This window comes from Phragmites australis, chromosome 9 (genome assembly GCF_958298935.1).
Source record: "Phragmites australis chromosome 9, lpPhrAust1.1, whole genome shotgun sequence".
NCBI classification, from domain to species: Eukaryota; Viridiplantae; Streptophyta; class Magnoliopsida; order Poales; family Poaceae; genus Phragmites; species Phragmites australis.
Window position 1 is genome coordinate 15,429,654 of NC_084929.1, and position 19,264 is coordinate 15,448,917.

General features: G+C 55.9%; 1 pseudogene; it reads right to left on the minus strand.

Annotated features, from left to right (window-relative positions):
* Positions 1-507: 507 nt before the first annotated feature.
* LOC133929744 (receptor-like protein kinase FERONIA) overlaps positions 508-19,264 on the minus strand; it is a 34,630-nt pseudogene continuing 15,873 nt past the window's right edge.

Consider the following 19,264-nt stretch of genomic DNA (forward strand, 5'->3'; position numbering starts at 1 on the left):
AGGGAGGAAGATGAACACGCGAACAGCACCAGGCCACCGGTGGGAGGACGCACTGCCGTGCTGGGGTCTGGGGTGGCCGGCTGCGGTTGGCATGGGCGGGCGGCGGTGGGTGGCAGGACGAACTAGTTTCGGGTCGCAGTCGTAGTCTCCCGCAAGTCGCGTCGGGAGCCAAGCCACGGAGGGGTCGAGCTCCAGCCGTTGAGGGGAGATCGAGTTCCTATTGGGCTCAGTGGCTTGAATCTGGCCCAAAGTACTAGTTCCTAAGGGCTATTGGGCTGGACCGGTCCCGGCACCGGCCCAGGATATGATCATCACTGGTAGCACTGCATGTAGCCATACGAGGTAATTGCTTCCCATTCATTAACGTCGACCAGTTACTTATTTTACACAACACAGTTCTATGCAATAACGCAACTTTTACAAGGTCACCAGAACATATATGGATCATACAGATTAATCCGCAGTAAGACCTGAATGTTTAATAAGAACTTGACCTGAAGTTTGCGGTCATCGGCCTTCAGTATGTGTGATATCTGAGAAGACAACTCCTTGTCCTGCGACGCTCATTGTTGAGTCTGTCAATACAATTGCCGAGGCCACCCAGGTCTTGGCAAGGGACGACATCGCCTCAGCATGGCTGCTATTATCCCCTGTACTCTCCTGCAGCTCTGGAGAGCGACCTCAAGGTTCTGAAGTACATCGCCCATCGATGGCCTATCCATGCCACGATCAGCAACACATTGCTCAGCAGTTTCGGCAATTTTTCTGAAGCACACAGGATTTATTTTCCCCTGGAGACGAGGGTCAATAATCTCACTGAATACACCTTTCTTCTGACAAGACAGTGCCCAGTCACGCAAGCTCACTTCCTCCTCCGGAAGCTCAGTGTTTATCGCAGGACGCGCACACCAAAAGAGTGATAGAAATGTATGGTCATCTAAAACACATGAACATTAGCTCTAACAACAAACACATCTAATTGAGGAAGCGTAAGCACTGACCATTTGTCGGTGATGCCATCAGATAGGGTTTAAAAGTGAGATCACATCGGTGTAGTCGAAGTAGAGGTGATGGCCGGCAGTGGCGTTGGCCTTCGCTCCGTTGGCAGCGCCCTAACGATCGTGTTAGAGTTTTTAGGTATATGGGGGGAGAGGCAGACCCTTGCGTGCAAAACTTGATCATGTAGGTGCCAGGTCTCCCTTTTTATTGTTGCGCTGCACGGAACGGGACCGAAACCAAAAGTTGGTTTCCGCCTCCGATCAAGGCGCGTGTATGTGGGCCTAGATCCATTAGAATTCGGCATGTTTGTTAGCCGAGATCAACCAACATTCTGCCCCTTGATCGTAAAAGCTAACATCATAAGCCCACTCTCAATAAATTAGCATACTAAGGTAAAGGATTACAACCGCTAATTAAATGCCACTGAAACCCATAAACCTATAATACACTATTTCATCTCGAAATGGAAATTCGTTATTCCTAATGGGAGTTGGTTTGCATCATGATCCTCTTATCCAGAATCATAGGCTTTCCAATAACTCCATGCCGACAACATGATCATGAAAAATATGGAGCGGCAAACCCTTAGTAAGCGGATCCGCAAGCATTGATTTAGTACTTATATGCTTGACACTTATTGTTTGATCCTGGATTCTATCTTTCACAACATGATACTTAATATCGATGTGTTTCGCAGCACCACTCAACTTGTTGTTACTCGTATAGAAAACTGCGGGTTGATTGTCGCAGTATAATGTAAGTGGTTTTGAAATACTGTCGACCACTCTTAATCCCGGAATAAAGTTCTTTAGCCATACAGCCTGCCCGGTAGCCTCATAACATGCCACAAACTCAGCTTGCATCGTTGAAGATGCTGTAAGTGTCTGTTTGGAGCTTTTCCACGAGATAGCTCCTCCAGCGAGGGTGAAGATATAACCTGACATGGATTTCTTAGTGTCTACACACCCCGCAAAGTCTGCATCCGAATAACCAATAACTTCAAGGTTATCGGATTCTCTAAATATGAGCATGTAGTTCTTAGTGCATTGCAAATAGAGAAGGACTTTCTTAACGACTTTCCAGTGGTCTGGTCCTGGATTTGACTGATATCTGCCAAGCATCCCGGTCACAAAAGCTAAGTCAGGGTGTGTACATACTTGAGCATACATAATGCTTCCGACAGCTGAAGCATAAGGGACAGTCTTCATTTGATCAATTTCATATTGGTTCTTTGGGCATTGAAATGTCCCAAACTTATCGCCCTTAACAATAGGAGCAGGCATGGCAGAACACTTATACATATTGTATTTCTTTAGTACTCTGTCAATGTATGCCTTCTGAGACAAACCTAATACTCCTTTGGACCGATCTCGGTGAATTTCAATGCCAAGAACATAATAGGCTTCACCGAGATCCTTCATATCAAAATTAGAGGAAAGAAATCTCTTGGTCTCAAACATCATATCCTTATCACTGCTGGCCAATAAGATATCATCCACATACAGATATCCTTATCCCCTTTTAAACTTTATATAAATGCAGTTATCAACTTTATTTTCTTTAAAGCCAAAATTTCTAATGACTTTATCAAACTTGAGATACCACTGCCTAGATGCTTGTTTTAGACCATAAATTGATTTCTTAAGGCGACATCCCAAATGTTCCTTGCCTTTCATGACAAAACCTTACGGCTGAGCCATGTAAACATTTTGTTCCAAGTCACCATTAAGGAATGTTGTTTTTACATCCATCTGATGCAGTCTAAATCATAATGCGCTGTGAGCGCTATAATTATTCTGAAAGAATCTTTACTTGATACAGGAGAGAATGTTTCATTATTATCGATTTCTTCTCTTTGCGAGAAGCCTTTAGCTACGAGCCTTGCTTTGAACCTTTCGATGTTCCCATTAGAGTCATGTTTAGTTTTGTAGACCCATTTACAGCCTACTGTTTTAGCTCCGTCAGGGATTTCTACTAGGTCCCACACATCATTATCGGTCATAGATTTTAATTCGTCATTCATGGCATTAAGCCACTCAAACGAATGCTCACTCATCATGGCCTCTTTATATGAGTTGGGATCTTCTGTCTTCCCTATGTCATTAACATCCTCATTCATATAAATAACATAATCGTTCGAGATGGCAGGTCTCCTGTCACGCTGTGATCTCCTGATCGGTTCATTGTGCACTGCAGGACAAGGACTGGGTACTGTAGGGGACTGCTGAAGCTCATCATTAGGAATTTCAGAGACCTCAACAGGAGTTGCACTGACGTTAGTTTCTACTGAAGGTGCAACCACCTGGGGCACAGGGATGTATGACACTTGGATCAGCGGATTAGGAACATAAACCCGCTTTTCTTCAAGATCAACTTCCCTCGGCTCCAGATCCCCGTTCTCAAGAAACACAGCGTGTCTTGTTTCTACGAACTTAGTGATCCTATCTGGACAGTAAAAGCGATACCCCTTTGATCTTTCAGGATACTCGATAAAGTGATAACTAACTGTCTTAGGATCTAATTTTCCAATATGTGGATTAAAGACTTTAGCTTTAGCTGCACAGCCCCACATGCGTAAATACTTTAAAGAGGGTTTTCTTCCAGTCCATAATTCATAAGGTGGTTTTGGAACTGATTTACTAGGAACCCGATTAAGAATGTGTGTGGCTGTCTTAAGTGCCTCCATCCACAGTCCAACCAGTAAACTAGAATAGCTGAGCATACTTCGCACCATGTCCATAAGCGTGCGGTTGCATCGCCCAGCTACCCTGTTTTGCTGAGGTTCACCAGGTGTAGAATATTGGGCTACTATGCCATTTTCCTGAAGGAATCTGGCAAAAGGACCAGGGATTTGCCCATATGTGGCATGCCTCCCATAATATTCTCCCCCGCGATCCGATCTTACTACTTTAATCTTCAGGTTGTGCTGATTTTCTACTTCAGCCTTAAATATCTTAAATTTATCGAGAGACTCAGATCGATCTTTAATGGGGTAGATATAGCCGTAACGGGAGAAATCATCAGTGAAGGTAATGAAAGAATCAAAACCGTCAACTGATGTCACAGGAAAAGGACCACATATGTCCGTGTGAATTAATTCTAATAATCCTATGCTCCGAGTGGCATCTTTCTTTATTTGCTTAATGTATTTTCCTTTAATGTAATCTATGCAGTGGTCAGAGTCGGAGAAGTCTAAGGGTTGGAGAATCTCTTCCTTAATGAGATGCTCCATTCTCCCCCTTGAAATGTGGCCTAGACGACAATGCCACAGTTTCGAAGAAGTCTCATTAATTGTAGTTCTCTTTCTCTTATGGCTTACATCATAGACATTCATCGTCACAAAGGATTCATTAAGAAGCATATAAAGTTTGTCTTGTCGGATGGCAAGACCAATAACATCTGAATTAAATTTAAGAATACATTTATTATCTCCGAAATTACAATGAAAACCATCATCATCTAACATCGAAACAGAAATGAGATTCCTCCTCATGGAAGGAACATAAACTACATTATTCAGTCTAAGAGTGAAGCCACTATCAAGAACTAATGGAAGGGATCCGATAGCTTCAACTTGAGCTTCCTTCCCATTGGCCACTATAAGACTTCGCTCCCGCTTTCTTAATGTTCTCGCGGTAAGGAATCCCTGTAAGGAGTTGGTAACGTGCACAGTGGCACCTGAGTCAATCCACCATGAATTAAGGGAAAAATCAGCATAAAGTGATTCATCAATGAATGTTATGAAATCATTACCCTTCTTTGCGAGCCACTTCAGGAAACCAACACAGTCCTTTTGGTAGTGGTCCTTCTTGTGGCAGAAGTGGCATCCGTCATCCTTAGATTATTGAGAGGCAGGAGCAGAAGGAGCAGTTGCCTTGGGTGCCCTCTGTGCTGCCTTGTCGTGTTTAGCGACAAAATACAACTTCTTCTTAGACTTGAAATCCCCTTGGAATTTTCTTTTATTCTTGGGGCTGCTTACTTGATTCACAAAGTCTTTATTTTCAGCCCTCACCCTCTCTTCCTCTTGGACGCACATTGCGATCAAGTCGCTCATGCTCCACTTCTCTTTCTGAGTGTTGTAATTTATCTTAAAAGGAGTAAACTCAGGAGGGAGAGAGGTCATAATGAAGTGGACAAGGAAACCCTCGGAGATTTCCATATTCATGCCCTTGAGTTTGGCAGCCATGTCCGTCATCATCATGATGTGTTCTCTTATGCCACCAGAGCCATAATTATACTTAGTGTTGAGGAACTTCTGAATCAGTGTACTGGCATAAACCTTGGAGGTGCCTTTAAATTGCTCCTCCACAGATGCCAAGTACGTCTTAGCTTTTTCTGAGTTTGGGATCGCTCCCCTTATAGCATCTGATATTGAGTTCCTCATTATCATAAGAGACATGTGGTTGGACCGCTTTCACTTCTCAGAAAGTGCATCATAAGTTTTCTTTAATTCATCATAATTTTCCACGCCAATGGCAGGAGTAGTGGGAGCGTCAACCTTGAGTGCATAGTTCAGGTCCAAAACACCAAGGACAACAGTCACCTTAGCTTTCCAAGCGGGAAAATTATTGCCCGTAAGTTGCTCTATGCTGTTAATAGTGGCAGCAATGGAGGAAGCGTTAAGAGCTAGAGAGAATAATTGGGCCAGATTAGAAAATTTATCATAAGGAAATAAAATTTGCACGAAAATAACCCTACGTTGGTTTGATTAAGATCATGCAAAAAATAAAACTTCAATCCGCATCACCGTTGGGTAGAAAACGGAAAAGAATTTGAATAAACACATAAAATAGCACATAATTACAGTCAACTTTGGTCAAAAAGTAATTATGAACCTACATAAAATAATTGTAAAATTCTCCGGAAAAATCTTCCCGTTGGATCCAATTCAACCATAGAATTAATCATATTTTTTTTTGCACTAATCATTATTAATTTTGGGCCATAATCCAGTGCATAAAAGAATAAAATTATTAAATAACCACTAGAAATTCTGAAAAAAGAAAAAGCCCAAAAGCTTAAAAGAAATTGGCCCAACCGGCCTGTTCAGCCCATCGGCCCACGCGTGCGCATCTGGCCCAGCCGAGAATGCAGCCCAGCAACGCGATCGGCCCAGAAAATAGCGCGCGGCCCAGCTCCTTGCTCGCGCGCCGGCCCGGCCGAGCGCTCTCGTTTTTTCCAGCTGTTCAAGGCGATCCGATGGCTGACCGATGAAAGCGCCCAGGATAAAAACACCGTCGGCTGAAAACCCTAACCCTAATTCATTTTTCCTCTCCCTCCCCGAAATCTCCGCGTGAGAGATGAGCGGCGGCGAGAGCTCCGACGATGGAAAACCACGGTCGAAGAAGAGGGAAGAGGAGAGAAGGGGCAACGTGATCGAGAGAGAGAGAGGGCGGCGCAGCTGCAGGCCTACCCGCCGGAGCACGCATGCGACGATGGTCGCGCGTGGCTCCATCGGTTAGATCTGCGGTGGTGCCTGTGAGGGTCTCACGCACGCGGCGATAGGGAAGCACACCGGGGAGCCGATGCACACGGGAGGGAGCGGCGACGGCATGGTGGCCAGCGTAAGAGGAGGATCCGCGCGCGTGGTACACGGAGTGATCCACGACGACATGAAAAGGTGAGTACCCCTTCTCCGTGACTCTAGGGTTCCGAAAAAAAAGGGCTTAGGGTTCGGGATTTTGGGGAAATTTGGGGTTTAGGGTTCGAAATTTGGGGGGGAATTGGGGATTTCTTTGGGTTTTGCTTAATCTCCCCGATTCCCCTCCTTCTAATTGCTTTATTGAGCATGTCGGTGAATCAGGACCCGGGGGTCCCTGAATCCCGAGGCCAGGCCAGCAATCCGCCACATGACGCCATCCCGCGGAGTCTCCTCCGTAATGTAAAAAAGATTAAGTCCCGGGAGAGGGTGCTCGGGGCCACAGTCGGTGGTCCCCGAGTACCCCAGTTCCCCTATGATCCATGAAGTCTAAGTGCCGGGAAGAAAGTGCTTGGGAAGGTGTACGGTGACCCCCGAGCCCCCGAGTCCCCCGACGACCAGGAAGGCTAAGTACCGGGAGAAGTGTGCCCGGGGCCGCGAGCGGTGGCTCCCTCCTGGGCGCCCAAGTATCTCGAGGATCCACTGAAGGAAGTTCCGGAGAGAGTGCTCGGGGCTTTTGTGCAGCAGCCCCCGAGCACTCGGTCCCCCGAGGATCCGTACAAGTGTGCGGGGGGGGGGGGGGGGGGGGGTGAACAGTACCCCCGAGCACTCGGTTCCCCGAGGATCAAGAAAGGGCATTCTCGGGAGAGAGTGCTTGGGGAGGTGTACAGTGACCCCCGAGCACTCAGTTCCCCGACGACCCAGAGAGCCCCCTGACAGTGGCCTCCGAGGGGCCCACCTATGAGGTGTCAGCCAGTCAAAGGCCCAACGCTGCATTTAAAGAGCGCGCGTGGCCTGTTACCTCCAACTGCTCCCGCCACGCTCAGTGTCATTTCCTGCCACATCCTGGTGGAAGGGCGTGGGGTCATTGAATGCACGGGTCCCATCCCGTGCCATCCGGCCCGTCTCGGGATGACGTCGTAAGGGCCGAGGCGTTCCGTCTGCCGCGCTGCTGTGGCAGGGGAACAAGACAGGGCGGGCACACCGGACCGCTCTGCGGCTGCCCGGTGGGCCCTCTCCACGGCGCCCGTTGCCAGTGCATTTGTGGTGACGGATGACCGGGCGTGGGACGCATTTTCCACCTCCGGTCACTTCAGCCAGAAGTAATGATGACGTCCTTTCCATTTATGGTGTCTCGGAACTCGTGCCCCCCCTCCCGTTCGGGGCACGCTACTGCCTGCGGGTATTTAAAGCCGGCAGAATGGACGAAAAAGAGAGAGGTTTCTCAGACAAAAAAGAAGAAGAGGAAAAACAATTGTTCACAAGTAGAGAAGAGAAGATCCAGAGCACCCAAAGCCGGTGGCTACGCACAGGCTGAAGAACAAGGAGCCCCAGGCTCTAAGATAGATAAACACCCTTGTAACTAGCAACATCCTTGAGGGACTTTCTCAAGGTATTTATAGTATCCATAGAGGAGTAGGGTGTTACGCCCCCGCACGGCTCGAACCTGTCTAAACACCTGCGCATTTACTCCATTCCGCATTAGATCATTCTACCCCACCGGCCATCGCATTCATACCCATTTATTTTTCCTGCAAACATATTCAGGATCATCCCCCCGGCTGAATCTCTAAAAAGGGGTCCGTCAGGATCCCTGCGACAGGAGTTAATCCTCCGACAGCTGGCGCGCCAGGTAGGGGGGAAGCATCCCTGAATTTGTTTGTTTGTTTTCTTCCGCAGAAAAAATGGCCGGTGGTCACCGCCTCCAGGGCTCCGGCTCCAGCTCCAGTGGGGAAATGGAGCCCCTCGCTCAGGAGGCCCCAGTCGCTGCTGCGTCCCAGCAGCAGCCGCGGTCAGCACGCACGGCGTTCCCCTCCCAAGGGGACCAGGGTGCTGGGCATAGCAGGGCCGCTGCCGCCATCGCCGGGGCACCATCCGACCCCCAGCCAGTGGTCGAAACTTCTGCCGCCAGGTCCGCGTCTGGACAGCACCGGGCGCCGCTCCGGCGTAGGCTCGCCTTCGGCGAGGCCAGCCCCGGGAGCACGCTGCTTGCGGCGCAATCTCTCCTCAGGCATCGGCCAGTCCAGGCGGTGGGGGAAACCCCGGAGGGCCGCTGGCTCCAGGAAGTCACCGCCCTGGTCGGCACTGCTCGCCGCCAGGTGCTGGCCGAGAGTTCCCGCGCCACCAACCAGCGTGGTGCCGCTAGGACCGGCCCATTGTCAGGTGGCGGTCGCGCTGGCCGGGGGGCCTCCAGGCGGAGCGCCGCCCCCCTGGCCACTTATGGAACCCAGGACCTTCGCTTACACCACAACGAGCAGAGGGGCATCGAAGACTCGTGCGTCACTCTCGAGCGCCAGCGGGAGACTCGGTAGGAGGCTGAAGCTGAGGACCAGGCTTCCGCCTTGCCAGCCCATGATCGCTGGGGCTCCCCAGCTCCCCGGCGTTCACCGCCCAAGGGCGCTACCCGCGCTGCAGGTACGGCACCAGGTGCCGTGCCTTCACCAGTGAGCTCCGCCAGGTCAAATGGCCCACCAAGTTCTGCCCTGAGTTGCCAGACAAGTATGATGGGTCCATCGACCCCGTCGAGTTCCTCCAGATATACACCACCGTTGTCCAGGTGGCTGGTGGTAGCGAAAAGGTGATGGTAACTACTTTCATGTTGCCTTGAGGGGCTCTGCCCGCTCTTAGCTTATGAACTTACCCCTAGGATCTATCAGCTCCTGGGATGATCTTTGCCACCAGTTCGTGGCTAATTTTCAGGGCACATTCATGCGCCCCGGCCTGGAGTGCGACCTCCATGCCGTCAAGTAGCAGGAGGGGGAGACGCTGCGGCACTTTATTCAGCGCTTCAGCCAGGTCCGCAACACCATCCCGCGGATAACCCCCCATGCTATCATTGTCGCTTTCCGGTAGGGCTTTCGCGATGAGCGGATGCTCGAGAAGCTAGGCACGCACGAGGTCGAGACCACCGCGGAACTTTTTGCGCTGGCCGACAAGTGCGCTAAGGCGGTGGAAGCTCGGGCTTGGCATGTTCCGCGCCCTGAGCACCCCGCCACTAATCAACCAGGTCCTTCCCGCTCTGACTGGCGGGAAAAGAAAAAGAGAAGGATGCGCGAGGCTGTCCCCGTCGAGCCAGCCCAGGGCCCCGCCTGTGGGCCGGCCCAGGAGCCCGACCGCCGGCAAGCACACCGGGTGGCCGCTGACAGACGGCCTACGCTCGCGAGAGCCCCGGCCCGAGCCCTTCATAGGGTTTCGGCTCCCGCAAGGGCTCCGGCTCCCGCCAGGGCTCCCGATCCGGCAAGGGCCCCCGCTCCTGCGGGGCCCAAGCTGGGGAAGTGGTGCCCGATCCACCAGACCAGATTGCATGATCTCACGGAGTGCCGCACGGTCAAGGGCCTCATCAAGCATTTCCAAAGGGACTGCGAGGAGCCCCGCCAGGGTGGGGACGAAGAAGCCGCCCCCAACAACACAGAGCTCGGCTTCCAGGAGCTTGAGCACACCGTCGCCTTTATCGACGGAGGCGCGTACACGCCCTCCTCCCGCCGCAGTGTCAAAACCATGTGGCGTGAGGTGTGCTCGGCGACCCCGAGTGAAGAGGCCGCAAGGCCCCTGAAATGGTCAGACACACCGATCACATTCAGCTTAGCCGACCACCCCGCCAGTACTGCAGGCGTGGGGCAACTACCCCTGGTAGTGTCCCCCACCATCTGCAATGTGAAGGTCAGTAGAGTGCTAATCGACGGGGGTGCAGGCGTTACCTCCTCTCCAAGGAGGCTTTCGAGAAGCTGCAGGTGCCCTCCAGGCACCTAAAGCCATCGCTCCCATTTTACAGGGTGACACCCGGGCACTCCCTGCCCCTCGGGCAGGTCGAGTTGCCCATGACATTCGGGAGCCGGGACAATTTCCGGACGGAGAACGTCATCTTCGACGTCGTGGAGCTCCCCCTCCCCTACAACGCCATCCTCGGGCGCCCGGCGCTCGCTCGGTTCATGGTGGTTACGCATTACGCGTACCTCACGGTCAAGATGCCGGGCCCAGCAGGCCCCATCTCCGTGTCCGCCGAGACCAGCAGCGCCGTCTCCTGCGCCGAGCAGTTATACTCGGCCTTGGTCTTAGCCCAAGCCGAGGTCGAAGGTTGCCCAGGGGGCCTGGGACCCTCTTCATCCAAAACTCGACTCGCTGCCGACACCTCCGTTCCTACGAAGGAGGTCGTGGTGGGCGAAGACGCCTCCCAGGTCGTCCGAATCGGCGGTGACCTGGGCGGCAAATAGGAAAGCGCGCTCGTCGCCTTCCTCCGGGCTAACGTCGACGTGTTTGCATGGCAGCCGTCCGATATGCCCGGGATCCCTAGGGAGGTGATCGAGCACCACCTGGCTGTGCGCCCGGACGCACGCCCGGTGAAGCAGAAGGTCCGGCGGCAGGCGCCCGAGCGCCAGGAGTTCATCCGGGAGCAAGTCAACAAGGTCCTTGACACCGGATTTATCCGAGAGGTCCTCCACCCCGAGTGGCTGGCAAACCCAATTATCGTCCCGAAGGCCAACGGCAAGCTCCGCATGTGCGTGGACTACACCGATCTAAACAAAGCTTGCCCCAAAGATCCTTTTCCTTTGCCCCGCATAGATCAAATTATAGATGCAACCGCGGGATGTGATCTTTTGTGTTTTTTAGATGCAAACTCTGGTTATCACCAGATTCGAATGGCCATAGAGGACGAAGAAAAAACTGCTTTTACCACTCCGGTGGGGACTTATTGCTATGTATCGATGCCTTTTGGTTTGTGCAACGCTGAGTCTTCTTTCGAGTGCGCTATCCGCATCACCCTTGATTCGCAGGTTGGCCGCAACATCGAGGCCTACATCGACGATCTCGTGGTCAAATCCCGACACCGCGCCACCCTGCTCGAAGATCTTGCCGAGACTTTCAACAGTCTCCGCACTACCCGCCTGAAGCTCAACCCCGAGAAATGCGTCTTTGGGGTGCCTGCGGGCAAGCTCCTCGGTTTCTTGGTTTCCAGCCGAGGGATCGAGTCCAATCTAGAGAAGATCCGGGCCATCGAGCAGATGCGACCCCCGGCTCGACTCAAGGAGGTTCAGCGTCTCGCCGGCTGCATGGCGGCCCTCGGGCGCTTCATCTCTAAACTCGGGGAGCGAGGACTCCCCCTTTTTCAAGCTTCTCAAGAAGACCGGTCGTTTCGACTGGACGCCAGAGGCCGAGCAGGCCTTCCGCAGTCTGAAGAAGTATCTCACCTCACCACCTGTGCTGGTGGCCCTGTCCGAAGGCGAGCAACTACTGCTTTACGTGTCGGCCACTCCTCAGGTCGTGAGCATGGTGCTGGTGGTGGAGCGCGATGAGTGCACGGGGTAAGGTGCTGGGTCCTAGCTCCCGGCCGCCCCCGAGCACTCCCCCGTCCTCTTGGCTCCCCCCGAGCAAGGGGTCGAGCCCGAGCACTTGGCTCCTCCCGACCAGGGAGTCGAGCCCGAGCACCCAGTCAGCCCCGACCCCATCGCCGATCTCGGGAGCTGTAGCAGGCCCTCGAGTGAAGCCGCAGTCCGGGCCCGCCGGGTACAGCGACCGGTGTACTTCGTCAGTGAAGTCTTCCGGGAGGCCAAGACAAGGTACCCCCAGGATCAAAAGCTGCTCTACGCCGTGCTCATCGCTTCCCGGAAGCTGCGCCACTACTTCCAGGCGCATAAGGTCTCGGTGGTTACCACGTACCCATTGGGGCCCATCCTCCGGAACCGAGAAGGCACCGGGCGTGTAGTCAAGTAGGCGGTGGAGCTGGCAGAGTTCGACCTGCACTTTGTCAGCCGCCAGGCGATCAAAAGCCAGGCGCTCTCTGACTTCGTGGCAGAATGGACGCCCGTCCCTAAGGTCGTCCAAGAAGAAATCTCCACATATCCCGGGCACGACGTGCCCGGGTACTGGATTATGCATTTCGACGGTTCCCTCACACTGAAAGGCGCGGGGTCGGAGTGGTTCTCACCTCCCCAATGGGTGAAGAACTCCGGTATGTCGTGCAGCTGCAGTTCTGCGCATCCAACAACATGGCGGAATATGAGGGCCTCATCGCCGGCCTCCGAGCCGCGGTGGGCCTCGGGATTCGTCACCACCTGGTCAAAGGAGACTCCCAGCTGGTGGTATACCAGGTATCGAAAGAGTACCAGTGCATGGATCCTCAAATGTCGGCGTACGTGGCGACAGTCAGGAAGCTGGAGAAGCGCTTCGACGGCCTAGAGCTGCGGTACATCCCTCGCCGCGACAACGCTCTGGCCGATGACCTCTCCCGCCTGGCCACCTCCCGTGCGCGTGTCCCTGCCGGAGTCTTTGAAGAAAGACTCACACGGCCTTCCGTCCTGCCTGCCGAACAGGACGAAGGGGAAACCTCGAGCTCAATTCAGGGGACCCCGGCGGCGCCCTCAGTGGGAAGCCCCGACAGGGTGCTGCCGTCCGGCGAGTGCGCTGCGCTTGCTGATTGTTCTCAAGATGCCTCATGGATGGACGAGATCCGAGGGTACTTAAAGGAAAAGTTCCTCCCCAGGGATGAGGCTTCTACCGAAAGAGTTGCTCGGCAGTCCAAACGCTATGCCATAGTAGATGGGGATCTCTACCAGCGTAGCGCATGCGGCATCCTCCTGAAATGCATCTCCCGAGCAGAAGGCAGCGAGCTTCTCGCTGAGGTCCACGAGGGCGAGTGCGGTGGCCATGCATCGTTCCGCACGTTGGTCGAGAAGGCCTTCCGGCAAGGTTTCTACTGGCCTACAGCCCTCCAGGATGCTTCCGAGTTGGTTCGGCGCTGTAGGGTGTGCCAGTTCCACGCAAAGCAGGTTCACCAGCCAACTCAGGCTCTTCAAACCATACCCCTGTCATGGCCTTTCGCGGTCTAGGGTCTAGACATTCTAGGTCCATTCCCCCGAGCAATCGGGGGCTATGAGTACCTCTACGTCGCCATCGACAAATTCACTAAGTGGTCGGAGGCGGTTCGAGTCGTCAAGGTGACCAAGAACACACACTCTAGTTTATCCGCGGTATCACCAGCCGCTTTGGTGTCCTGAACCAGATCATCACCGACAATGGCACTCAGTTCACAAGTGCCCTGTTCGGGGATTACTGCGAAGACCTCAGCATCAAGCTCTGCTTCGCCTCCGTCGCTCATCCTCGTAGCAATGGGCAGGTCGAGCGTGCCAACGCGGAGATACTGAAGGGGCTCAAAACCCGGACCTACAACGTGCTCGCAAAGCACGAGAAAGGGTGGATCGACGAGCTGCCTGCCGTGCTATGGGCCAACCGGACCACGCCAAGTCGCACCACCGGGGAGACTCCTTTCTTCCTTGTGTACGGCGCTGAGGCGGTCCTCCCCTCCGAGCTCACTCTAGGCTTCCCTCGGGTGCACGCCTACTCTGAAGGCGAACAGGAGTAGCAAAGGCGCGATGACGTCGACTATTTGGAAGAGCGCTGGCAGCGTGCCGCCGTCCGAGCAGCCCGCTACCAGCAAAGCCTGCGACGCTACCATCAGCGCCACATCCGGGCCCGGTCTCTCGAGGTGGGCGATCTAGTTCTCTGACGCGTCCAATCGCGCGAAGGAAGGAATAAGCTGTCCCCTATGTGGGAAGGCCCCTTTACCGTGATCGGTGTCCCGCGAGAAGGCTCCTTCCGGTTGGCTGCAGAAGATGGGCAGCCGCTCCCCAACCCGTGGAACATCGAGCACCTGCGTAAGTTCTTCCTGTAGATGGCCATGTTTGCAGGCTCAGGTCAACCAGGCTGGGGGCTTCCCCCCGCCCAAGTTGACCGGGGGCTACCACTAACTGGGTAAGTCACCCGACCTTGTAAAAAAAATTGTCAATACAATATGTATATCAATGTGCAATCCTTATGTCAAATTTCATTTTCCTGGATTCCATATGTTTAATTTGTCTGGTGAGATGCTCGATCGTGCGAGAAAAGTTCGCTCTCTCTTTTTCCCCGTTGATAAAAGAATCTCGATCGGTATGCGCGCGGGCAGTTGCCGCTGACTTACGTCTGTTGTGGTAGGCTGTGGTGTTCGGTGTCGTGGCAGGCTCCCGGGCACTGCCGAGTCCCTGGGGTTCTCGGGTAATCCTATCGCTCGAGCCGCTCGAGTAGTCCGGAGCCTAGGCCCCAGGGGCGGGCTGTCGGTGCTCGGTCTGGTCTATCATACCCGGGCGCTACCGAACCATAGGACCTCTGGGTTATGCCTCTGCCTGCTCTTGTCCGCCGGTCTGGGCATTCGAGAGGTCTCAGGACGAAAACGAGAGCAGTCTATAATGAGTACCGCACTAATAGAGCGCACCAAGCAAAGATTTTCTCTATTTTCCTCGAGTCACAGATCGACAATCAAAAGCAAAAGCAGCTCGACCGCGAGGGCCTCGGTGCCCAGGTTGTTGCTCGGCCCTAAGGGTCCTCGGGTGGTCCTACTGCTCAGGCGTGAGTGGTCGGGATCGCCTGATCCGGGCCCCCCTCGCGCCCCCCACTGCTCGGGCGCCCCAGCCGTGGGAACCAAGTTCCCGGGCACCCCGAGCTCGGAGCGCATGCTTCTCCTAGATCGGTTGGCCGAAAAGTTGACAGCTGTCCGGTGAGACGAATTTACATTCAGTAATATATTGTTCCCGAGTTGTCCTCAGGGGCCCTCGTACTCTAATTTGTTCGGCGAGATGGTCTCCTCGCGCACAAAACACTACCACGTGTCCACTTTTTCCTGGAACGACAGAACGGTCAGTAGAAAGGTGTACCGTACGTACGGCAATGTCCGACCGAAGTCTTTCATGGTGGTCGTGGTGTTCGGTCCGCTTAAAGGGCCCCGAGCACTACCGAGTCCCTGGGGTTCTGGGGTAATCCTATCGCTCGAGCCGCTCGAATAGTCCGGAGCCTAGGCCCCAGGGGCGGGCTGTCGGTGCTCGGTCTGGTCCGTCCTAAGCCCGGGCACCACCAAACTGTGGGGACTCTTGGTCGCATTCCCGCCCGCACGTGTCTCCAGTCTACTTGCTGAGTGGTCGCAGAATGGGAAAGTGTTTACTGGTCATGGCGTGCTCTGTGCTGGATCGATCTATCTCCCGAGCAAGGAAGTTCGTGCCTTTGTCTTTTGACTTAGCCGTTGCGGACTCGCGAGGGCTCGGGGGCTGAACGCACCGAGAAGGCCTCACTGCTCCGGCGACGAGTGGTCAGGGCGACTTCATTCTCAGGGAAGGAAAGGTCGGGCTCGGACCGACCGAGTACTCCTCGGGGCATCAAGTGAAAACAGCAAAAACTTCATCAAGCACTCAGAAGAATACTGGAGTTGCGACCCTAAAGAAAGGCTTCCATTATATTCACAAAAAAGGATAGCTATTCTGAGGGATCACTCCCATATTTACATCAAGACAAAGAAAAAGAAAAACTACAAAATCCTACTCTAAGTCGGAGCCCTCGCCGCTACTCCCTGGGTCTGAAGTCGGCGGTGCCTCTCGCGCAAAGCAGGCCGCCACCTCAGCGGTGGCACCCCGAACTGCCTCCCGGGCGGCTTCCTCCTCGGCTTTGACCACCCCTTCCTGAGCTGGTTCCAGTGGGGAGTTCGGGTCCCGGCTTCGGTAGCAGGCCAGGACATGCTCAACCACCGCCTGGGCCAAGCCACGCCCTTCCCGGGCAGCGAGCTCCTGGACGGCCTGGGGCAGCGCCTCGAGGCACTGGCTGATTCTCTGAAAGCCAAGGGCAACCTGGCCGAGGCCCGTCCCCTTCGCCTCCACGTGGACTCGCCCGAGCCTGACCACCCTAATGGACCTTTGCGTTTGCCGGAGGATGTCTTCCATCATCCGCTTCATGCTGGCCCGTTCGGTGTTGGCGGCCTCGAGCTCCTCCGTCATGCTCCGCAGCCGCTCCTCGAGGCTCTGTCCCTCGGCCACGCCGGACTCCTGGGCTTCAACCTGCTTCACCCGCTCCGCGAGGGCGGAGAGGGTCTGCTCGTGGGTGGTCAGCTCGGATTCCCACTTGGCGGCCCGCTCCTCCCGAGTGGCTGAGGCCAGCACCGCCTCGGCAGCCTCCGTCTCCCGGATGATCAGCAGTTCCTCCGGAGCTTCCAGGTCCGCCGTCGTGATGCCGACGTCGGTCTCCCTAATCACGACGTCCTCCTCCCGGCTCTGGAGGTCCTCCTCCCGGTGTTGGAGTTCGGCGCGGACCTGTTCAGCCTAGCCTTTCAGGCGGGCCAATTCAGCCTGGGAGGCTTCCGCCGTCCTCTCGCGGGCCAGGACCACCTCCTCCCGCGCCTGCGCCTGCCTCTCCCTGGCGAGTGCCTCGGCAGCCTGCTGCTGCGATGCCTCGGCCACGCTGGTGGCTTCTTCCCGTTCTCACGCGGCCTCCATGCGAGTGCCCTCTAGGGCCTTCCGCTCCTCCTCCAGAGCGTGCCGCTCGCTCTCGTTGGCGGCGCGCGCCGCGGCGACGCGGGCCTCAAAAAGGCGTCAGCCCACGACAAGCCGCTCCCTCTCCGCAGCAAGGGCGGCACGGTTCGCCTCAAGCTGCGTCATCTCTCCCGCCACGGCCACGTCCAGCCGCCTGATCACCTCCCGGGCGCTTCCTAGCACGACTGGGAGGTGGTCGGTGGGCTGGCTGGGCGATGGCTGGGCGCTGGGTCTCCTGCGAGCCTCCTCCGAGGGGTTCGGGGTCCCCAAAAATTGCCATGCAGGCACCGCCCACGACGAGGTCGACCGCCCCACGCTCGACGCGCTCGGGGCGGACTCAACCGGTGCCTGTTGCTCAGGCGCGACCGCTGCCACCCGCTCTGGGCTGGGCGGTGCCTGTGTCTCCATCCCGGCCGGCGCGCTTAGCGGCTCTGGCTCCGTCGGCACGCTTGGCTCAGGCGCGCTCAGCTCGGGGGCTGGAGCCGGCCTCGGCACCTCCGGCCGTCCTTGGTCTCCGGCGGCGCCCGTAGGCGGCCTGCAAAAGAAGAACGAAGGTTAGTCTCCAAAGTCGCTCCGGGCAAGGTATGCTCAGAAAAAAAAGGGGGGAAACTTACGCCAATTTGGGTCCTCGGTATTGCCACCTCGATGCCGGGATCCTGTACCCCGGGCCCAATGGCGTTGGCCCGGAGTCCTCCCTCCTCCTCTTTCGTGGGGGGCTCTGCGGGGCTGCCATGCGTTCTCCGAGCTCCAGACAAGGCCCAAGCAGATCAAAGTCTGGTTTCAGAGCCACAGATGCCGCCCCCGCCGAAGGCCCCTTGCTGGACGACTGACCGCCCCGGCCTCCCTCCTCGCCAGGCGACGGCGATGGTGGGGACGCCGGTGTAGGAACTAAAGTCCGGGGGCGCTTCCCTCTGTCCCCCGGTGCTATCGCCGCCCCGCTATCGGCGGTGCCTCCTTCTCCGGCCTGGCGGCTGCTGTCTGCAGCAGCCCCACCGCTGGCCCGCGGCTCGCCGCCTGCGGTGCCCGGGCCACCGGTCTGCGTTGGATCGCTCGCGGCCTCCTCGCCGGCCGTCTCGTCCACCCCGGGAATCTGGATAGTCTTGGGGTCTCGACGCCCTGGCCTGTCGACCAGCCCCTGGGCGTCGAACTTCGGTAGCTTCGCCTGCAGCGCCACCCAGGTCACCTTCTGGGGCTCCGCCGCCATCTCCGGCAGGGTCAGACGGTCGTGGGGGCTGATGTCGACGTAGAACCAGTCGCGCCACCAGTACTCCCACTTGCTCCGTAGCACCTGGGGAATGTATTGCTCCCCCAGACCGTCCCGCAGCCGGAAGTTGCAATAGCCGGCGATGTCCGCGGTGGAGAGGCCCCTCTTCTTCCCTGCCGACCGCAGCATGAAGAAGTGCCGGAAGAGCGTCACCGACGGCAGCACCCCGACAAACATCTCGCAGAGGTGGGCGAAGACCGCCAGGATGACGACTGAGTTGGGGCTGAGGTGCACGAACTGGATCCCGAACGTTTCCAGGATCTGGAGAAAGAACGTCAAGAATGGCGGCACCAGGCCGGCCGCCACGAAGGAAGTCAAAAGAACGATGCGCCCCGGCCGGTTCGCCACCGGCGGGAAGCTCACCGGCGCCACCACCGAGGCCCCCTGCTGGCCCTCGGGAACCATCAGCTTCCGAACCCTGTCCGCCGCCTCCTCGTTCACCAGCCGGGACTCCGGCAGTATGCTGTCGGGTGCCTGGTTGCGGCGGCTTCCTCCTGCTCTCGACATCTCGTCGGGGTGGGGGACGATTTGTACGGTGGGGGAAGAAGAGTGCTCTGATCGCCTACGGAAAGTCTAGGGCTCAGGAGTGCAAAGAAGGTAAGAGCTCGATCGCAAGATGGCGTAAAGAGGGGGGCGGTTCGCTCCCCTCCTCCTTTTATACCCCAGAGAAATTTGAACGTCGCCTGTCGCGGCGTGCTCGGTGGGACGGTTTCCTCAGCTAGCGCAACTGCCAGACAAATCTCCCTCAGGCCGTGCGGTGTCAGCAGTTGCCGGGCGTATTTTCCTCGATTTGCGCGGTTGCCACGTGTGCCGCCTGCCTCGTTATCACGCGCCGCCCGTCCCGTTATCACACACCTCGGGAGTCGGTTGGACGCGCGTCCGTTCGGCTCCCCGTTGGGCCGTACCAGAGGCCCGGACCGGGAGGACCACCATCTAAAAGCTCGCCGTGTGGCGTCAGTACTGGCTTCGGCCTCATTGACGACGAAGGGCCCATCCGCAGTCTTTGGGCCATCGCCTGCCAATGGGCCTGGGGGCTGCTGT